The sequence below is a fragment of the Delphinus delphis genome, chromosome 8 (assembly GCF_949987515.2).
Source record: "Delphinus delphis chromosome 8, mDelDel1.2, whole genome shotgun sequence".
In the NCBI taxonomy this organism is placed as follows: Eukaryota; Metazoa; Chordata; class Mammalia; order Artiodactyla; family Delphinidae; genus Delphinus; species Delphinus delphis.
The window spans coordinates 42,693,122-42,710,994 of record NC_082690.1 but is presented as its reverse complement, the minus strand read 5'-3'; the positions used below and the strand labels follow the sequence as shown (position 1 = coordinate 42,710,994).

The following is a 17,873-nucleotide window of genomic DNA, read 5'->3' as shown; positions in this document are numbered from 1 at the left end:
CTGGGACTCCTGCAAAAATAAATCTTGCATATGCCACATACTTTTTTTTAATTTACATCATACATTTCCACACATACCATCCAGAAATTGGTGAAAATCTATCCATCCACTGCTTACATACTGTGGCAATTGCCAAAGCAATAATAAAATTAAAGTCAATTAGGTAGACCTTCAGTTAATTTTAATAAACTTTAACTGAACATTAGGACAGTCGAGGAGCCAGCCAGTCAAGGAGCCAGCCAGAATTAATGTGTTTTCTTTTAATTTTTTATTTCTTTGGCCACACCGTGCCACTTGAAGGATCTTAGTTCGCCAACCAGGGATCGAACATGGGCCCCAGCAGTGAAAGTGCGGAGTCCTAACCACTGGACCACCAGGAAATTCCCTCTGTTTTAAAAAATTTCTGAATGAACAAGTTTTGACTGAACTATTTTTGAATCCTAGAGTGAATCTAGGCACATAGTACAAAATTTGGGTACATCTAGATTCTGGTGAAGTCATCCTCTTACACAATTTCGTGCATTTCTTTGCAACCCCATATATTCATTAAATAAGTAATATTAAAGATCCACTAGGTGCCAGGCACTGTGCTAGGAATTGAAGATAAGGAGAAACACAACACTTTCCTTGCTCTTGAGGGGATTTCTGTCAAAGGGCAGAGTCAAACATGCAGTGTAATCACTGAAATACAGTGCAATGAGTGAAATAACAGAGAAATGTACAAAGCACATAGGTGGCCCAGATTATTTTAAGAACAGGTTTACTTTGGTTGGTCCGGAAAGGCATCCCTAAGGAACAGATGTTTGATTGATTCTCAGAGGCCTGAGGTAGGATGGGGTAGAGGATGGGGAAGGGAGAACAGGGAATTGTAAGTGCAAGGAACAGAAACAACATCCCACAGTATCTCCCAGAAAATTAAAGCCCACACTCCAACAGGGAATGTTCTGTCACTCACCTTCTATTTGTGTAGCACTTCTTGCTTCCCTCAGTGTGTGGCCATAGATTCTTCCACAAAGTCTAGAAAAGCATGGGAAGCACTCCCACGCGTGACATGGGGGCCCTGCTTTGACCTGAAGAGTCACGTGCCCTATGTCAAGTCTCTTTCTCCTTCTTAAGCCTCAGTGTGGCTAATGACTTCTGAGACATCTCCAACTTCCAAAGTGTTAAAAAAAAAAAAGTCATTTTTTAATAGATCAGAAAATGGAACCCAGAGATAACTAAGTACACAGACAGCTCGTGACAGAAACACTAGAATTCAAGCGTCCTGATTCGTAAGCCAATAACATCTTCACCGTCCTGAAGTGACCGAACTGAGGTACAAATATGATGCTGGATATTCTCTCTTCCCCCTCGACTATCCTGCTCCACTCTTCTCTCTCCAGGGAAGCTGATTTCTACGGATTGTATCAGCCAGTCTCTTCTGATGCCCAGCTTCCAACTGGATTCAACGGCCATCATGGAAAATGGATCAGAAAATGAAGGGAGGCAGAGGCCAGGGTATTACATCCCTGGCTTCCTTCCTGTCAGACCGTTCCTCTGCCTGATGCCTCAGCGCTTGCCTAGTGGCTCTCTCCTCTGGCTCCAGCTGGAGCTGCAGCTGCAGCCCTCTCCAAGTGCTGGCAGCCACTCCCTCCCCTGACACTGCTGACCCAGGGATGCAAATGGCTCCACAGGATTGCTGGCACAAAGGTGCCTGCATTACTTTCTTGTGGCTGCCCCAATATTAGCACAAAATCAGGTGGCTTAAAACAACAGACATTGGGGCTTCCCTGGTGGCGCAGTGATTGAGAGTCCGCCTGCCGATGCAGGGGACACGGGTTCGTGCCCCGGTCCGGGAAGATTCCACGTGCCACGGAGCGGCTGGGCCCGTGAGCCATGGTCGCTGAGCCTGCGCGTCCGGATCCTGTGCTCCGCGACGGGAGAGGCCACAACAGTGAGAGGCCCGCATACCGCAAAAAGAAAAAAAAAAACAAAACAGACATTTATTCTCTCAGTTTCAAAGGTCAGAGTCTGAAATCACAGTGCCAGCAGAGTTATACTCTAGAGGCTCTAGGGGAAAATCCAGTCCTTGCCTTTTTGAGTTTTTGGTGGCTGTCCACATTCCTTGGCTCATGGCCTCATCACTCCGATCTCCACCTCCATCTTCACATTGCCTCCTCCTCTTCTGTTATATCCCTTCTGTGTTGTCTCTTTCTTACAAGGACACTTGAGAAGGCATTTAGGTCCCAACTGAATAATCCCAGATAATCTCCTCATCTCAATATCCTTAACATAATCACATCTGTTACCTTATAAGGTTATTGTCACTCCTGATATATGAGGCGATATTCACAGTTCCAGAGATTGGGATGTGGACATATATTTTGGAGAGGTTACCATTCAACGCACTGCAGTACCTCACTATTCTATGCTGGTTTTCCTGAACTCTGCCTGCCCTATTTAAAATAATGCCTTCAAGGCTTCCCTGGTGGCGCAGTGGTTGAGAGTCTGCCTGCCGATGCAGGGGACACGGGTTCGTGCCCCGGTCCGGGAAGATCCCACATGCCGCGGAGCGGCTGGGCCCGTGAGCCATGGCCGCTGAGCCTGCGCATCCGGAGCCTGTGCTCCGCAACGGGAGAGGCCACAACAGTGAGAGGCCCGCGTACCGCAAAAAATAAAATAAAATAAAATAAAATAAAACAAAATAATGCCTTCATTGGACTTTCCTCAGTTCCTCTGCTTGTCTGTATCACCTTTTTGATCCAATCTAATACAAATGCCCTTTGGTTACCCTTGCAGCATACATGAGGGTACAGGAAGCCACAAAACAAAAATAATACATCAATTTTACTTTATAGCAAATAATTTATAACATTACTTTTTGTTTGTAAGAAAGTACAGAAATAATATGGAGTAGAATTCAAAATTTGCATGAATTTTATAGACATGTGATTTAAAGGAAGTTTATTACCCACTGAAGGTCATTTTAGATTCACTCCCTGATTCTTTCATCCAGCCACTAGGACATTGATTCCCTACTGCTGTAAGATGTAAGAGTTTTAGAACATTAACTACCCTACAATAGTTATATTCTTTTTTTTATTTTTAAATTTTTATTGGAGTGTAGTTGATTTACAATGTTGTGCTAGTTTCTGCTGTACAGCAAAATGAATCAGTTATACATATACATATATCCATTCTTTTTTAGATTCTTTTCCCATATGGGTCATTGCAGAGTATTAAGTACAGTTCCCTGTGCTGTACAGTAGGTCCTTATCTATTTATAATAGATAGTTATAAATAGTTATCTACTTTTTATATAGTGGTGTGTATATGTCAATCCCAATTTGACTCCTGTTTTTAGTGATTAGCCTCTAGGCTTGAAGGATACTGTTCAAGAAAAGCAGAGGTTTTTGTGTTGCTTTGACCCTATTCCCCTGGCGGCTAGAACCCTCATTTCACCTCCTTCTCCAGTTTCCTAGATGTGCAGGGGTAAGATGATCAGGTAGTACAGTGACATTATGATGTTCAGGTTAATGAGATTTGCAGTTTTGGACCATGCCTATACCTTCATTAAAGGAACTCTAGATGAGTACTCATTTTAATATTCTAGTCAAAACTCTGGTCTCCATGGATGGCTCTGGGTGACAAATGAATGGCAAAAGTGAAGGAATTATAACTTAGCAGACGAGTGACAAACAAATGGTATATCTTTGCAAAACCTGACAATTTATGATTAACCTCCATGACAACAAAGCAGGACAAAAGAATCATGGACAATGTGTTCTAAGACCACCTCAGAAAGCCTAATGCCTAATTTCGTTATTCTCGACTCATCCCTTTTTATCATTTTCACAGGCAATTCATCAGAAAATCCTGCTACATAAAAAATATATCCAGAATCCAGCTACTTCTCACCGACACCCTGAGAGGCCCTGGCTGATTACAGACCCTCCTAACAAAACTTCTGTTTCTGTCCTTCCTTTCTATAGCCTATTGTCAGCACAGTTTTCTTTTTAAGACATGAGTCATATCATATTATTTTCCTGATGAAAATCTTCCAGTGGCTTTCTGTATCAGTCCCTAGTCAATGGCAAAACTTTCAAAATGGCTTTCAGCCAGTGTTTCTCAATGGGGCTGTAAAGCAATGAAGCCGTCCTTCTGTAAATTTCTCCAGGGTGTTTTTGCTGTCATCACAAGTGGCATTCTCCTCTATCTAGTGAGCAGTACAGGGCTACTGAATGTTTCACAATGCATGGACAACCCACACAGTAAGAGTTTCCTTGCCTCCTGCGTGGCTTTCTGGTATTTTCTCTGGACATTATACATCACTTTATTTGGAACTTTATCAAGAATTGTTCTTTTCACAAAGCCATGTCATCAGTGGCAATGTCATTCATGATATTTGAGTCACCATTATATCACATCTGCTCAGCTCCCCATTTCTCCATACCTGCCATTCCCTCTAGCCTCTCTGGTTCCATTCTACCAGAGTCACTAGCTTATTCTGGGTAGACAGTCAGCATCTAGGGATCTAATTGCTCCTTAAAAAGACTTCAAGCAAATCCTCTGTTTCCAGCAAGTTCCTCCTTAACCCTCCCCCACTACACACACACACACACACATACTCACTCACTCACTTTTTCCATAACTTATGCTTGGTGCTTCCAGTTCCAGGGCCTTATTGAAGTTAATGGGTTAAATCAGAATGTCTCCCATTGATGCCATAGTCTGGAGGCATTTAACTTTCATTTTGCTCTGTGCCATTAACTTACCATTCTTTCATTTGTCAGAGAGTTTCATTGCAGATGGTGTTTGTGTTTTGCCTTTAGTTCTTGTTTTGGGGGTGATTTACGAGTAGAGGAAAAAAAGTAGAAAGGTCTTTACCATTTTGAAATCATTTTTTTTCTACAGTGATTTGTAATGGCACAAAGGTTTTCTTATTTATTTTAATTTTTATCTAATCAAATCTCTATTCTCCTTGGTTTCTTCACTTGGTCTAATAGTTTTTGAGTGTCTGACATATGTCAAGTGATGTCAAGAGTAGGAGCAGTAAGCCAGACGGACATGGGCTCTACTTTCATGTACCTTACGGCTACGCTTGTGAGGATGTTATGAAAGGAAGCATTCAGAATGCTGTGCAATCACACCTTACTTATGGTCACCTGGTCAAGAAGAGACAGAGCCCAATGATTTTTCTGTTTTAACTTTTATCTAATGCACAGCAACTCTTAATTGTCCTTACGCTATACTTCCATACTGATCTGTAGAAACGTCTGCCACTGCCCTTACAGTACTCTCTTGCAATTGTAGGTTTGTCCATTGCTCCTGTCACATAGGAGAGAACAGGCCACTTCTTATTCATGTCTGTGCCCCAGTGCCTAACACAGTAACACCAATATCAGTGGAATAAGTAAACACTTGTTGATTGCACTATTTACCTTCACTTTAACTGTACAGGAGGACAGGGAAAATGGGAATGAAAGTCAAGAGCAGGTTTAACAGCAAGAACAAGCAAACGTTAATATCTTCCACACAAGCTTACCCTACATAAAACTGGTTGAACTAACACCAGCAATTAGGACTTCAGCCCCACCACCACATTATCTGATGGAAGTAAAGGAATAGCATTAGCCCCAGAAAGAGAAGCTTCTTGGGGCCAATACAGATGTGACCCTAAGGGCCAAACCCTAGGAGCAAAAGGAGTCCTTGCTGACAGCTCCGCTCTGGGCAATACAGGGAATGTTCTGTGATTGGCAGCTGCAGATTTGGAGTTTATGTAAGTTTAAATCCTGGGTAACTATACACCCTTCATGAACTAGCTAGTGCCCTACACAGCTGTGACCCACAATGAAAAAGGAACATATTATCTTCAGTTTAAACGTGTCGGCTATATTAGTTTCAGTGGCTTTTTACAAAGTTTCCATCGCCTAGCAATCATGGACACTTTATCCTCTCCTCGGGTCCATAACTGTCGTATTAAAACCAGTTATGAGGTTTAATATCTCAAGAAATCTCTATCAGCTCAGTAAGTGTTTGAGAGGAAACGCAAGGCTGACAGCATATTTATTTATTTCTAAGCACAGTTCAGACCAGAAGAGCAATCCATCAAGCTTCCTTCTGGAAAAGAGCTCAGCCTCTCATGCTGTATACAAAGAAATGGGTTTATTTACTTGTTGTATGTTAAAAATGCACTAAGCACTTACTATGTGCCAATTAATGTGTGGCGCATCACAGGGGATCCCTAGATAAACAGACCATGCCCCTGCATGTGGGAGCTTACAATCTGCAGAACAATGAAAACAGAACAATCCTTAAGTTATAATGCGATAAGGAACTTTAAAAGGATGAACCCAGTTTTGTGAGGGAACAGCAGAAGAAACGATTCCTATGGCTTTGGTCGGAAGGGATGAAGGCTTCACCGGGATCCTCTGTGAGACATGTATAAAGAATGGCTAAAAGTTTGACTAACAGATATGAGGGGGGGATATATCTACTGAATCGATTTTAGTGTCTAGACACTACCTCAGTAACCGTAATTGCTAATTTTTATCGAAGAGATTTCAGGTGCCATACCCTGTGCTAAGGGCTTTACCCTGTCTCATTCAACCCTCAAGCAATCCTCTATGAAAAATACTTTGATTCATTGAACAAATGCCTCTGAATACAGACCATGTGCCAAGTAGTCTCATTATTGCTATTACTCGTGAAAAGGAAGTTGAGGCTTAGAGAATCAGTAGAGCTGGGATTTGAACCCACACGATCCAGAGTCTGCTAGCAGAGCACTATATAACCTCCCACAGAGAAGTGGTCTAGATTTGGCCTGTCCAGTATGAAAGCCAGTAAGCCACATGTAACTACTGAGCACTTAAAATCTGATTTGCCTGAATTGAAATGTACCACAAGTGTAAAATACATACGAGATATCCAAGACTGAATTTTTAAGGGTGTGAGACATCCCTAATGGTTTCTTATATCACCTACATATTACAATGATAATAATTTGGATGTACTGACTTAAGTAAATATATTATTAAAGTTAATTTCATCTGTTTTTCTGTTTTCATTTTAATTAATGTGGCCACTAGAAAATGGTAAGTTACCAATGTGGCTAACATGATAGTCTTACTGGACTGCTCTGATTACAACAAAGACGAGTACAGAGATGCCTTCAGGGTGCCTGCACTGCAGTCTAGTGGGGGGGATGGACTGTATCCAAAGCAGTGTAATGCAAGGCATATGGCAATTGCCAAAGGGAGACACACAGATATGCACTGTTATTTAAGAGTTCAGAGCAACCAGAAGCTTCTTCTGACTAGGATAATTGGATGTCTCTACTGGTTTGGTTACAATTTAATTTTCACAAAATTCCAAATCTGACTATTTTCTCTAACCCATGGGCTATCATGAAAATACAAACAGCCCAAAGAAAAACCTCTCATTATGACTTCCGATGGCTCAATCAGTTATCTACATAGGGAGTGAGAATAAAATGGATTAACAAACTTCATGGTAACCCCAGAACCTAATTAATTCAGACTGCTCATAAGTAGCAGATTTCCTTCATCTAGTAAATAGCTCATAAGTGCATACCTAATGCTGAGACTAAGCTATTGGATTATACTAATAGTTCATTTCCTGGGTCCCTTCCGCCTTCTCTACCCACACATTATGGAATATAGGGTTAGGCAGAAAGAGAACAAACCAAAACGTAAACAATTGGATGTCAGAGGGAAAAGCAAGAGTCCCAGAAAATCCACAATTTGGTAAGTATCCTCTGAATAAAGAGAATTAACTATATCAACATAGCTCCATTGGGACACCACTGGTTTTTCATTTTGATTAATTTAAGGAATCCCAATCTAATTTATGAACCAGCAGGATGTTTTGAAAGATAAACAAAGCTGTCTGCAATTTGCGTTTCTCCTGACTTGGTCCGGCTCGAATTTCACATTTACCTCATTTTCTCCATTGTTATGGACTACTTTTCACAACTCAAACAACCAGATGTGCTTCAAACCTGGGAGGCCAAATTCTTCTCCTGAGTATTCTCCTCCACAGGAATTCCTATAAAAAGTGTTGTAAAAAGTGAATCTTCCTGACAGCATTTTGAAGGCGAGCTCTTGGCATCAAGTTACCTGGAGACCTTTCAGCATTTATGGTTCCGGAGCTGTAACTTTCAAATGCAAATGTGATACAAGCAAGACTACCTGAGACATGAAAACATATTGAGATGTCATTGTAATTACAGAGGACACAGACCTGGCCAGCAAGCCAGGATTCTGTGCATGCAGTGGTGGTTTGCTTCAAGCCAGTTCCTCTCTCCTCAATTCCCAGAGGCTCAGTCAAAAATAGAGACCAACCGAAATGGTGTGAGCACCTTTCCGGAATCGCAAACACTGAGAACGAATCTCCATTGTGGGAGCCAGCCTTGAGTCTCTCCCAGACATATTGACTTCGATTCTTAAAACAGTGCTAATTAGAAATTATTCATGCCCATTTTAAAAATTAGGAAACTGAACTACAGAGTGATGAGCAACTAGGGTCAAAACCAGAAGAGTTAAGTTACTTCCATAGGGGAACAAGGATTCAAAGACAGGCTTATCCGAACCCGTGTCCGTGCCCCCAACCCCATGACATACTTCCTACCACAGTCATTTTATTTTAACACTGTACAAATGCATCCTCTCCATCATCCTGAAAAGTATTTGATATAATTGGGCAAATTAAGACAGAATTGTTAGCCATGTTTTCTCATCCATAGAATGGGTTGATGGTAACAGTCCTATCGTAAATCTGGTTGTTAAGTGATCGTATGTGTCTCTTTCTACATATGTATTATTTTGCCTAATTACTTCCCATTTCATTCTGCAAAGCATTTGAAATGGCTTGACAAGTTACCCAACTGCTCCAGGCCTGCATTTCCATGTATAAATGGGGATAATAACACCAGCCATGTGCTGACACATGGAGCTACTGGTATGAAGTAACGGATCTGAAAACACCATATTTACTGCAGGGTTCTGCACCAATATGACTTTTCAAGTGGGCATTGCAGCTGAAGAGTTTGAGTCAAGAGTTTTGTTTTACTTCTTCTCTTGACTCATAAGAGTGTATAGTGAGGCAAATAAAACACTCTATCCCCTTGTTTCTAACTTTCAGTTACCCACACACTTGTGATGTGCTTCTTTTAATCAATTCACCATGTTCCTACTGTTCACAGCTCCAAGAGTCCAGGGAAAAATGGCGGCAGACTTCATTTCAGAGCCTGCTATGCTACCTGGAAGAACGTTTCTGGAAAGATGAGTGAATACTGAGGGTCAGCTTTGGGGATACTTCATAGCAATCCCCAAGATAGTATTATCTGGACAGCTCAATTCTCTGACTAAGGAGAGTTAAGTAAAGCCCTCACAGGTAAATATTGAACCAGGCATTAAAACACCACCAGACACCGTACATCAATAGCAGCTGCTGGAAAGAATGTGGAGACCTCATCACCTGGCAACAGCTCTGATTAAGGCTTCTTCAAGAGAAGAGGGTGGGAGAAGGAGGGAGAAGGAAAATCAAACATCCATGGTGTGTGGCCAGGCCTCCATTCCTCACACATCAAACTTTCCTCAAAAAATGCAAAAGGGATTACTCAGAAACTGTTAGAAAATAGAAAGATCAGGGAAATGAATGGTGTGGTGCTTCTGGAACAGGAGGTGGTGACAGAGTCAGTCTAGACGTTTTTCCACAATTCTGATCTTCCTAGAATTGTTCGATGGTCCAGATATATTGCCTGGGGAATTTTATGCTGACATGGCTCAGATTTTTCTCGTGCAGAGTTTGTGCCAGTGTCACACATATAGGAGAGAAAGGAGGAAGCTGGCACTCATGGAGTACCAACCATGTTCTATGTCATGTGCTAGGTGGTTCATTCCCAGGACCTCATTCCATTCTCACAAGAGCTCCACAATCACTCCCAACGTACAGAGCAGGAAACTAAGAGTCAGAATTATGCTCAGGTTATATAACTAGTAATTGATCAAAACAGGATTCAAACTCAGGTATCTGTCATTCCATGCTCTTTCTACTCTACCGCAATCCAACACTGCCTCAGCAGTAGTTACTCCTAATTGAACTTTCCCCATTTCTGCTCATCCACCATGAAGCCCATGATACTCCAACTAGACTGGCTAGTTCAAAGCCAATTAAGCCATGAACTCTGCTCCCTGAAGTTTTTCCTTAGTTCTATTTAAGTCTCTAGCTATTCTAATTTTTTTGTCCCCAAGTAGAATTTTAAGTGGAAGTTCTTATACATAAACTTTGTGTGGACACAGAGATTAGTGCATGAAAGGGTTACATAAAGCAAATGGTCCAAGTCCTCTAATTTTACAGATTAGAAAACTGAGTCCCTGAAGGGTTAAGCATATTTGTTTAATATCACAGAGTTGGTAGTGAGGACAGTAACAGAGTCCAGGCCTGTGTCTGTCTCAGTGTATCTTGAGATTGTGGGTCCTGTAATCTAAGAGCCATAAAAACAAATAGAAAAAAATATACATATATGTGTGTGTGTATGTGTGTGTGTGTGTATTCCAAGTGACCTGCATTTAAAACTTATCTTAGAACTTGCTTTGTGATCTTAAATATCTTATTCAACTCCTTGAAACTTTGGCTTCCTTATCTATGAAATGGAATTGTTAATCTCTACCTTAATGATTTTGAGAATTTAATGAAACAAGATGGGTAAAATACCTGATAACAACATGGCACGTAGTAGCTATGCAGTAAAAATTAAACTTTTCCCCATACTTTTTATAAATTTGAGAAAAGAATAGAAAGCAGTAACAGCACTGTTGCAGTGTTTGTTTGTTTTGTTTTTTCAGCACACTTAAATTCTAGAACTGTAGGTCAAACTTGAATGAAACAAAGACTCAATATATTAGACCTGTAAACCAAAAAATTACAACCCAGTGACTTCTGTAGCATAAAAACGTCCACAGATATCACATAATTTATCCATGTTGTCATCTGCCTATCAGCACCATGTTCCTGTACAATTAAAATTGTTCACTGCCATAACTGTGTTCATCTCATACTCACAAGGCCAAGTTCTCATGTGATCCAGTCAACGCCACTCTTCTGGCATCAGCTTGGCCTCACACTCTGTCTCTTTCTTCTTGCAACAGATTGTACTCAATCCTATACCATATTCCTCGACTTCATAAAACAGGATATATGCTCTGTTGTAGCAAAAATTAATGTGTATTAATTAAACTGTGCAGCACACCTATGAAAACACCCTGGTACATGGCTATGACTACCCTGCTACTGGGCTCCGTCTGTGACTGGGCTCCAAATAGATCAGAAGTCTAAGTCTACAGAACTGTGCTCTCCCACCCTAAAATCCTGAAGTCTGTCTGAGCCTTAGGTACCCAGGCTACAGTCTAGGAAAGGCACCTCTTTCTCACTTCCTACTTCCCTTCAAAGTGAATAAGAATTTGTTGGATGATAAATCAGTATTCCAAGAATGAAGCCTTTTTTAGGATACATGTTAGAAATTAAGATTCAAGATTTGTTTTTTTTTTTATTATATGGACTATGTCTCTAATTTAGTACTGTCTTCTTCAATCAGAATCACTGTATATGACTCATAGAAAGCGGCAGGTCACTTTCCATTCTAGGATATTAGTTCAAATCTGTCAGTGCTGATAATGACAGACAATTGTCTCCATCTGTGTGTGTTGGTTTTAACTGAGTGTATATTGAGCAAATATTCACTGTCACTAAACTCACTCTGCTAGATCTTTCTGACATTTTCAGCTGGGAGAGTGAAGACCAGAAAAGAAGAAAGAAGAAAGACAGTGAGGGAGGGAGTGAAAGGAGGGAGAGAGGAAGGAAGGAAGGCAGGGAGGGAGGAAGAATCTCACGTGCCAAGACCCACAAAATGCTGGGTGTCATCAGGAAGGACAGAAGAAACAAAATGGAAAGCATGACCTCACACTTCTTACAGGTCACTTCATAGGGACACAATTTGTTCTCTAGTTCTGCATCACCTGTGCCCACCTTCTTGGGGCCACTAGAGTCAATCCACAGAAGCTCCAGTACAGGGAACTCAGCATCAAGACCAGTCACTGTGAATCCTCTAGTCCTACATCTTAGTTCTAGTTATTGCGCTTTTTATTTCCCCTATGGTGAAGCCTCACCCTTGTCTTCTAATTCTAAAATTTGCATTCATATCATTTTCCATGGTATGTCACCGCCCCTGCTTTGATTACCACCCAATATACTGTGTCCTTCTAGAACAAAACTGAATTATTATTATGAACTAAACATCATATGAACCAAACCTTCACATTTTATTTTAATCCTCACAAAATCCGTTTATATAGGTGTAATTACCCCATATTATAGATAAGGAAACTGAGGCTTAGAGGGGTAATTGACCTAGGGTTACATGGTAGTAAGGAGGGAATTAATTTGACATAGTTTTTCACTCTAGAACTTAGTTTTTTTTAAGCCATACACTAAATGCCTCCCTTATCCCTGCCATACAAGCATCATTATCTAACAGTGTATGAAGATAAGAAAATGAATAAAAGTGGAACATGACACAGGTGTGTAAACTGTGTTATGTTACCAAAGGAAGAAGCTATTCATTCTTCCTCAGAAAACTGTAGAGGGCTTTATTTTCATGATGAGTCTAGGAAGAAATGTGAGGATGGGCTTTCAGGAAAATGGAAATGGCCAGTAGTAGCTTATAGTTAGAATTAACATGTTTGATAGAAATGTGTCAATAGCAGAAGTTAAAAGGTTACTGGAGACCAATTAGAGAAGAGTTTGAATGCAGACTAATAAGTTAGGACATTGCCCTGGAGCAAGGATACATTTCAATAAAAAATTACCTTTGCCTGCAGTTTGGAGAGTGAATGAAAGCAGAAAAAATCTAGCAAGAGGATATAATTACAGTCCAGATGGAGATGATGGAGACTTATCCAGGTCTGTTGTAGCAGGTGGAGGGGCAATAAGAAGGAAGGATTTAAAGTTATATAATTGGTGGGCAATTGGGTTATGAGGATTGAGAGTAAAGGATTAGTTGAAGATTTGCGTTTAGGCAATAGTTCCAGAAATCTTACTGTCCTCAAACTAAGAGGTACAAAGTGAAATTGGAACACTGTGAGAAAGTACTGAACCATATAGCACACTTATAAAATGTGTAAGATCATGAGCACGTAGTCTAAAAGAGTGCTTCTCAAATTTTAATGTGTATATAAATCACTTGGGAATTTTATTAAAATGTGGATTCTGGTTGAGTAGGTCTGTCGTGAGGCCCAAGAACCTGCATTTCTAACAAATTCCTGGTGATGTTGATGCTGGTCCACAGACCACACTTTGAGTATCAAGGTTATAAAATACAAAAAGGGACTTTCAAGACACTTTTACTCAGACGGCCATTATTCATTATTAAGTACAGATCAGTAAAGAAAACTGGCAAAGGAAGTTTTTGGAGGGATGAGGGTGGGGAGGATAGAATATGCCTTATCTTTTGCAAGTGCTGCATGAAGGTCCAGCACGCTGTCCACAAAGCATCCTAGTGTAGCTTGAGGAGGCCACGTGGCCCACGGATGTCTTGGCAGCTCTTCCTGGGAGGTCTTTTCAATGTATGAGATGGAAAGAATGAGCCCCATGTAACTGCAGAGTTACCCCCATCACAGCCAAGAACATTCACCTTCTATAGAGTAAAGGTTCCCCTGGCTTCTTCCTTTGCCAAGACTTAAGACATGCTGGAGATGGAGATGAAAACATTTAAGCCAGCTCCCTTAAAGAATGTCAAAAATACACACCAGGGATCTTTGTCCAAAAGTAAATAATTATTGTTTGGCAAGTGTTTAACACAGTGGATGGAATTGTACATAAATCTTGTTCTCTCCTTACCAACGACTACTTGCCTGCTCTAACTTGTAGGTGTGCTGTTGCTTGTTTCTGTTTGAATCTGGTTTCATAATGAAAGTATTCAATAAAATTACCTTTTAAGAAATGTGTGCTGGCTGGTGCGGCCACCGCCTGGAGCCTCCGGGACCCTCCACCTCGCCGCCCCCGCCCAGCCTGCCCCGCCATGCCGTAGAAAACCTTCAAACAGCACCAAACCTTCGAACAAAGAGTAGAAGATGGCCTACTTAACCTGAGAGCAGCATCCTACCAAAATCCCAGTAATAATAGAACAATACAAAGGTGAGAAGCAGCTTCCGGTCCTGGATAAAACAAAGTTCTTGGTGTCTGATCATGTCAACATGAGTGAGCTCATCAAGATAATTAGAAGGTGCTTACAGCTCAACGCTAACCAAGTCTTCCTGTTAGTGAATGGGCATAGCATGGTGAGTGTGTCCACGCTGATTTGTGAAGTGTATTAAAGTGAGAAGGATGAAGATGGATTCCTGTGTATGGTATACACCTCTCAGGAGACTTTTGGAAGGAAATTTCCTGTGTAAGACTAAAAAAAAAAAAAATGTGTCTGTTCTCGAATTTTTTAAACCCTTACCAAGGAATAAAAAAGGGATGTTACCAACTGAAAAAAAAAAAAAAGAAATGTGTGCTAACAACCACCCCTTAAATATATTGCAGTTTCTATAACATTAAAGACTCCAAGAATTGAAAGGAATTTTAAACGTCTGCTGAGACTACCAGTGATTCTACACTGATTTCCAACTAAGTGATCAGCTACCGTCTACTTGAATACCTCCAATGTCAGTCAGCTCACCACCACACAGAGATTTCAGTATACTTGCTGACAGCTCTGTTGGAAAATTCTAACTTATGTTATGCCAGGCTGGCTTCATGACTCTTTAATTTATTAGTCCTAGTTCCACTCTGTAGAGTCACAAAGAAAAAAATGTAACATCTTTTTCAAATAACAGTCCTCCCAATGTTGAGCTACTGTGGGCTCTGCTTTCCAGGTCAAAAACTCTTAGTTCTTTGGGCTGTTCCTCATATAAAATAAATTCAAATCTCTTCTCCATCTGATTACCTGTACTCTAGAAGTACTCCAGCTTTCCTCTTAAACTGTGGGTGTTCTCAATCAAAGGGAAAACTCAAAATGGAACTCAGAACAGTTTAGATTAAACTGTGCCTATTACATCCTTTATTTCAGTTATTTTTTCCACCTTAATGAAACCTACAATCACACTAATGAGGCAGAAAGAGAAAAAGAGTAAGAATCTTGTGGAAAAAAGGATCTGAGATCAGTCATCTTAGTCCCTACTCTTATTAGCTGTGTGAGCAAATTATTTCATCTCCCTGAGCTTAAAATTTCAATTTATAAAATGGCAAAAATTAACCTTAAAAATTAATGATGTCCATAAACTTTACAGGCAAATGTATGCAAAGTCCCTAATAATGCTTGGCATGTAATAGATATTCAATAAACTATAACCATTATAAATGTTGGTATCTTGGCGAGGCATGCCAATCGTTAATCTATATTTCATTTAGAATCAACTTAAAATCCTTAAGCACTTTTATGTCATATTTCACTAGTACAATTATTTTTATTGTGAAACCAGTGGCAGAAACTTACCTTTACCTATTTACTTTCATTTCTTTCAAATGTCCACCTATTATTTCAGAGTCACTTGAATTCCTCATGGATAACATTTCAAGAATCACAAATTTTAACTACCCTTCTCAACTTTGAACCATATAAAATTCTGGTCAGCATGACATTATTTAGAATATCAAGGACCTCCCTGGTGGCACAGTAATTAAAAATCCACCTGCCAATGCAGAGGACACGGGTTTGAGCCCTGGTCCAGGAAGATCCCACATGCCGCAGAGCAGTGAAGCCCGTGTGCCACTACTGAGCCTGTACCCTACAGCCCACGAGCCACAACTACTGAGCCGGCGTACCTAGAGACTGTGCTCCGCAACAAGAGAAGCCACCGCAATGAGAAGCCCGTGCACCACAACAAAGAGTAGCCCCCGCTCACCACAACTAGAGAAAGCCCGCGTGTAGCAACGAAGACCCAATGCAGCCATAAATAAATAAATAAATAAATAAATTTAAAAAATAAAAATAAAATATCATATTTGAATCACGTCCCTGTTTAAAAGACCCAATGAAGCCATAAATAAATAAATTTGTAAAAAAATAAAATAAAATATCATATTTGAATCACATCCTTGTTTAAAATGTTTTCCAAAAATGTAAGAACTTGTCTAAAAAAACAACATGACATTGTTTAAAGTGTAAAAAAAACAAACATAAACTACACACACACACAAGATTGAATGAAGGGTCCTATGTCTAGAAATATCACCATTCAAATAAATATTGACCCTCTGAATCTAGACCTTGGACTTCCTGTGAATTACTCTATTTATACTAAAGCATCCTCTAACTGTTCCACCTATTCACCTATTCAAAGATGTCACAGGCAGGGGTCCCCAACCACCGGGCCGCACAGCAGGAGGTGAGCAGCAGGCTAGTGAGCGAAGCTTCATCTGTATTTACAGCCGCTCCCCATCGCTCACATTACCACCTGAGCTTCGCCTCCTGTCAGCATTACGGTAAGTTGTATAATTATTTCATTATATATTACAATGTAATAATAATAGAAATAAAGTGCACAATAAATGTAATGCACTTGAATCACCCCAAAACCATCCCCCCACCCCGGTGTGTGGAAAAATTGTCTTCCACGAAACTAGTCCCTGTTGCCAAAAAGGTTGGGGACCACTGTCATAGGGGACTCCAACATCATGTTGAAATTTAAACATGTACTGTATATACCTAACTCACCAAAGAAGGAAATGACTCTACCATGGATGATTTATTCTCGGTGAACCATAAGTCTAATAATAACCATTGCTTCCTTTTCCAAATGCTTACAACATCTCCTTTTATTGAAATTTGTTAGTTCTTCATAATGATTTAATCTCTTAATCATTAGCAAAGTTCCCTCATTATCATAAGTAATATTGTCTATTTTGGAGAACACTTGGCCTGATACTAATATAGCTATTCCTACTTTCTTTTGATTCCTGTTTGCTTTTCATTAATTTACTTTTATCTGCAGATTCATATTTAATTGGATGGGTATTTTTTTATCCAGTCTGATAATCTCTGCCTTAAATGTTATGTTTATACAATATATAGTTAAGGTAATTATCAATATGGTTGATTTCAATTTATAATACTGTTATTTGTTTTCCATTATTGCATCTATTATTATTTTCTGTCTTCTTTTGGATTAAGTGAATTTTTAAATTCCATTTCATCTGTACTATTAGTTTATTAGCCATACATCCCCTTTTATTTTAAGCAGGAGTTCCAGGGTTTACACCCTAAACTTATCAAATATTCTGCCACTTCACATATAATGTAAAAATGTTCATTTTTCCCCCTCCTGTTCTTTGTGTTATTCTTGACATATAATTTAGTTCTACTTTTGTCATAAACCTTATGATATATTACTATATTTGCATTAAACAGTGAATTATTTTTTAAAGAAATAAAAAGAAAAATCCCTAATACTTACCATTTCTACTTCTTTTTATTTTTTTTTCTATAGATCTATGCTTCCATCTGATATTGTTTTCCATTGGTCTGAAGAACTTCCTTTAATATTTTTTATAATGCAGATCTGCCAGCAATAGATTTTCTCAAGCTTGGTTATCTGAAAATTTTTCATTGTGCCTTAGTTTTTGAAATACAATTTCACTGGATATAGGTTTCTAGGTTGAATATTTTTTCTTTAATCATTTTCAATATGTCTTTCTATTGTTTTCTGGCTTCCCTGATTTTGGATAATATCTGAGGTCATTTTTATCTTTTTTTCTCCTCTATATAATTTGTCTTTGTTTGTTTTTTTGGAGTATACTCTGCTTGGAATTCATTGAAATTCATGGATTTGTGT

General features: G+C 39.7%; 1 pseudogene; it reads left to right on the top strand.

Moving 5' to 3' along the window:
• The first annotated feature begins 14,077 nt into the window (after positions 1–14,077).
• LOC132429033 (microtubule-associated proteins 1A/1B light chain 3B pseudogene) lies at positions 14,078–14,450 on the top strand (annotated as a pseudogene).
• The last annotated feature ends 3,423 nt before the right edge of the window (positions 14,451–17,873 follow it).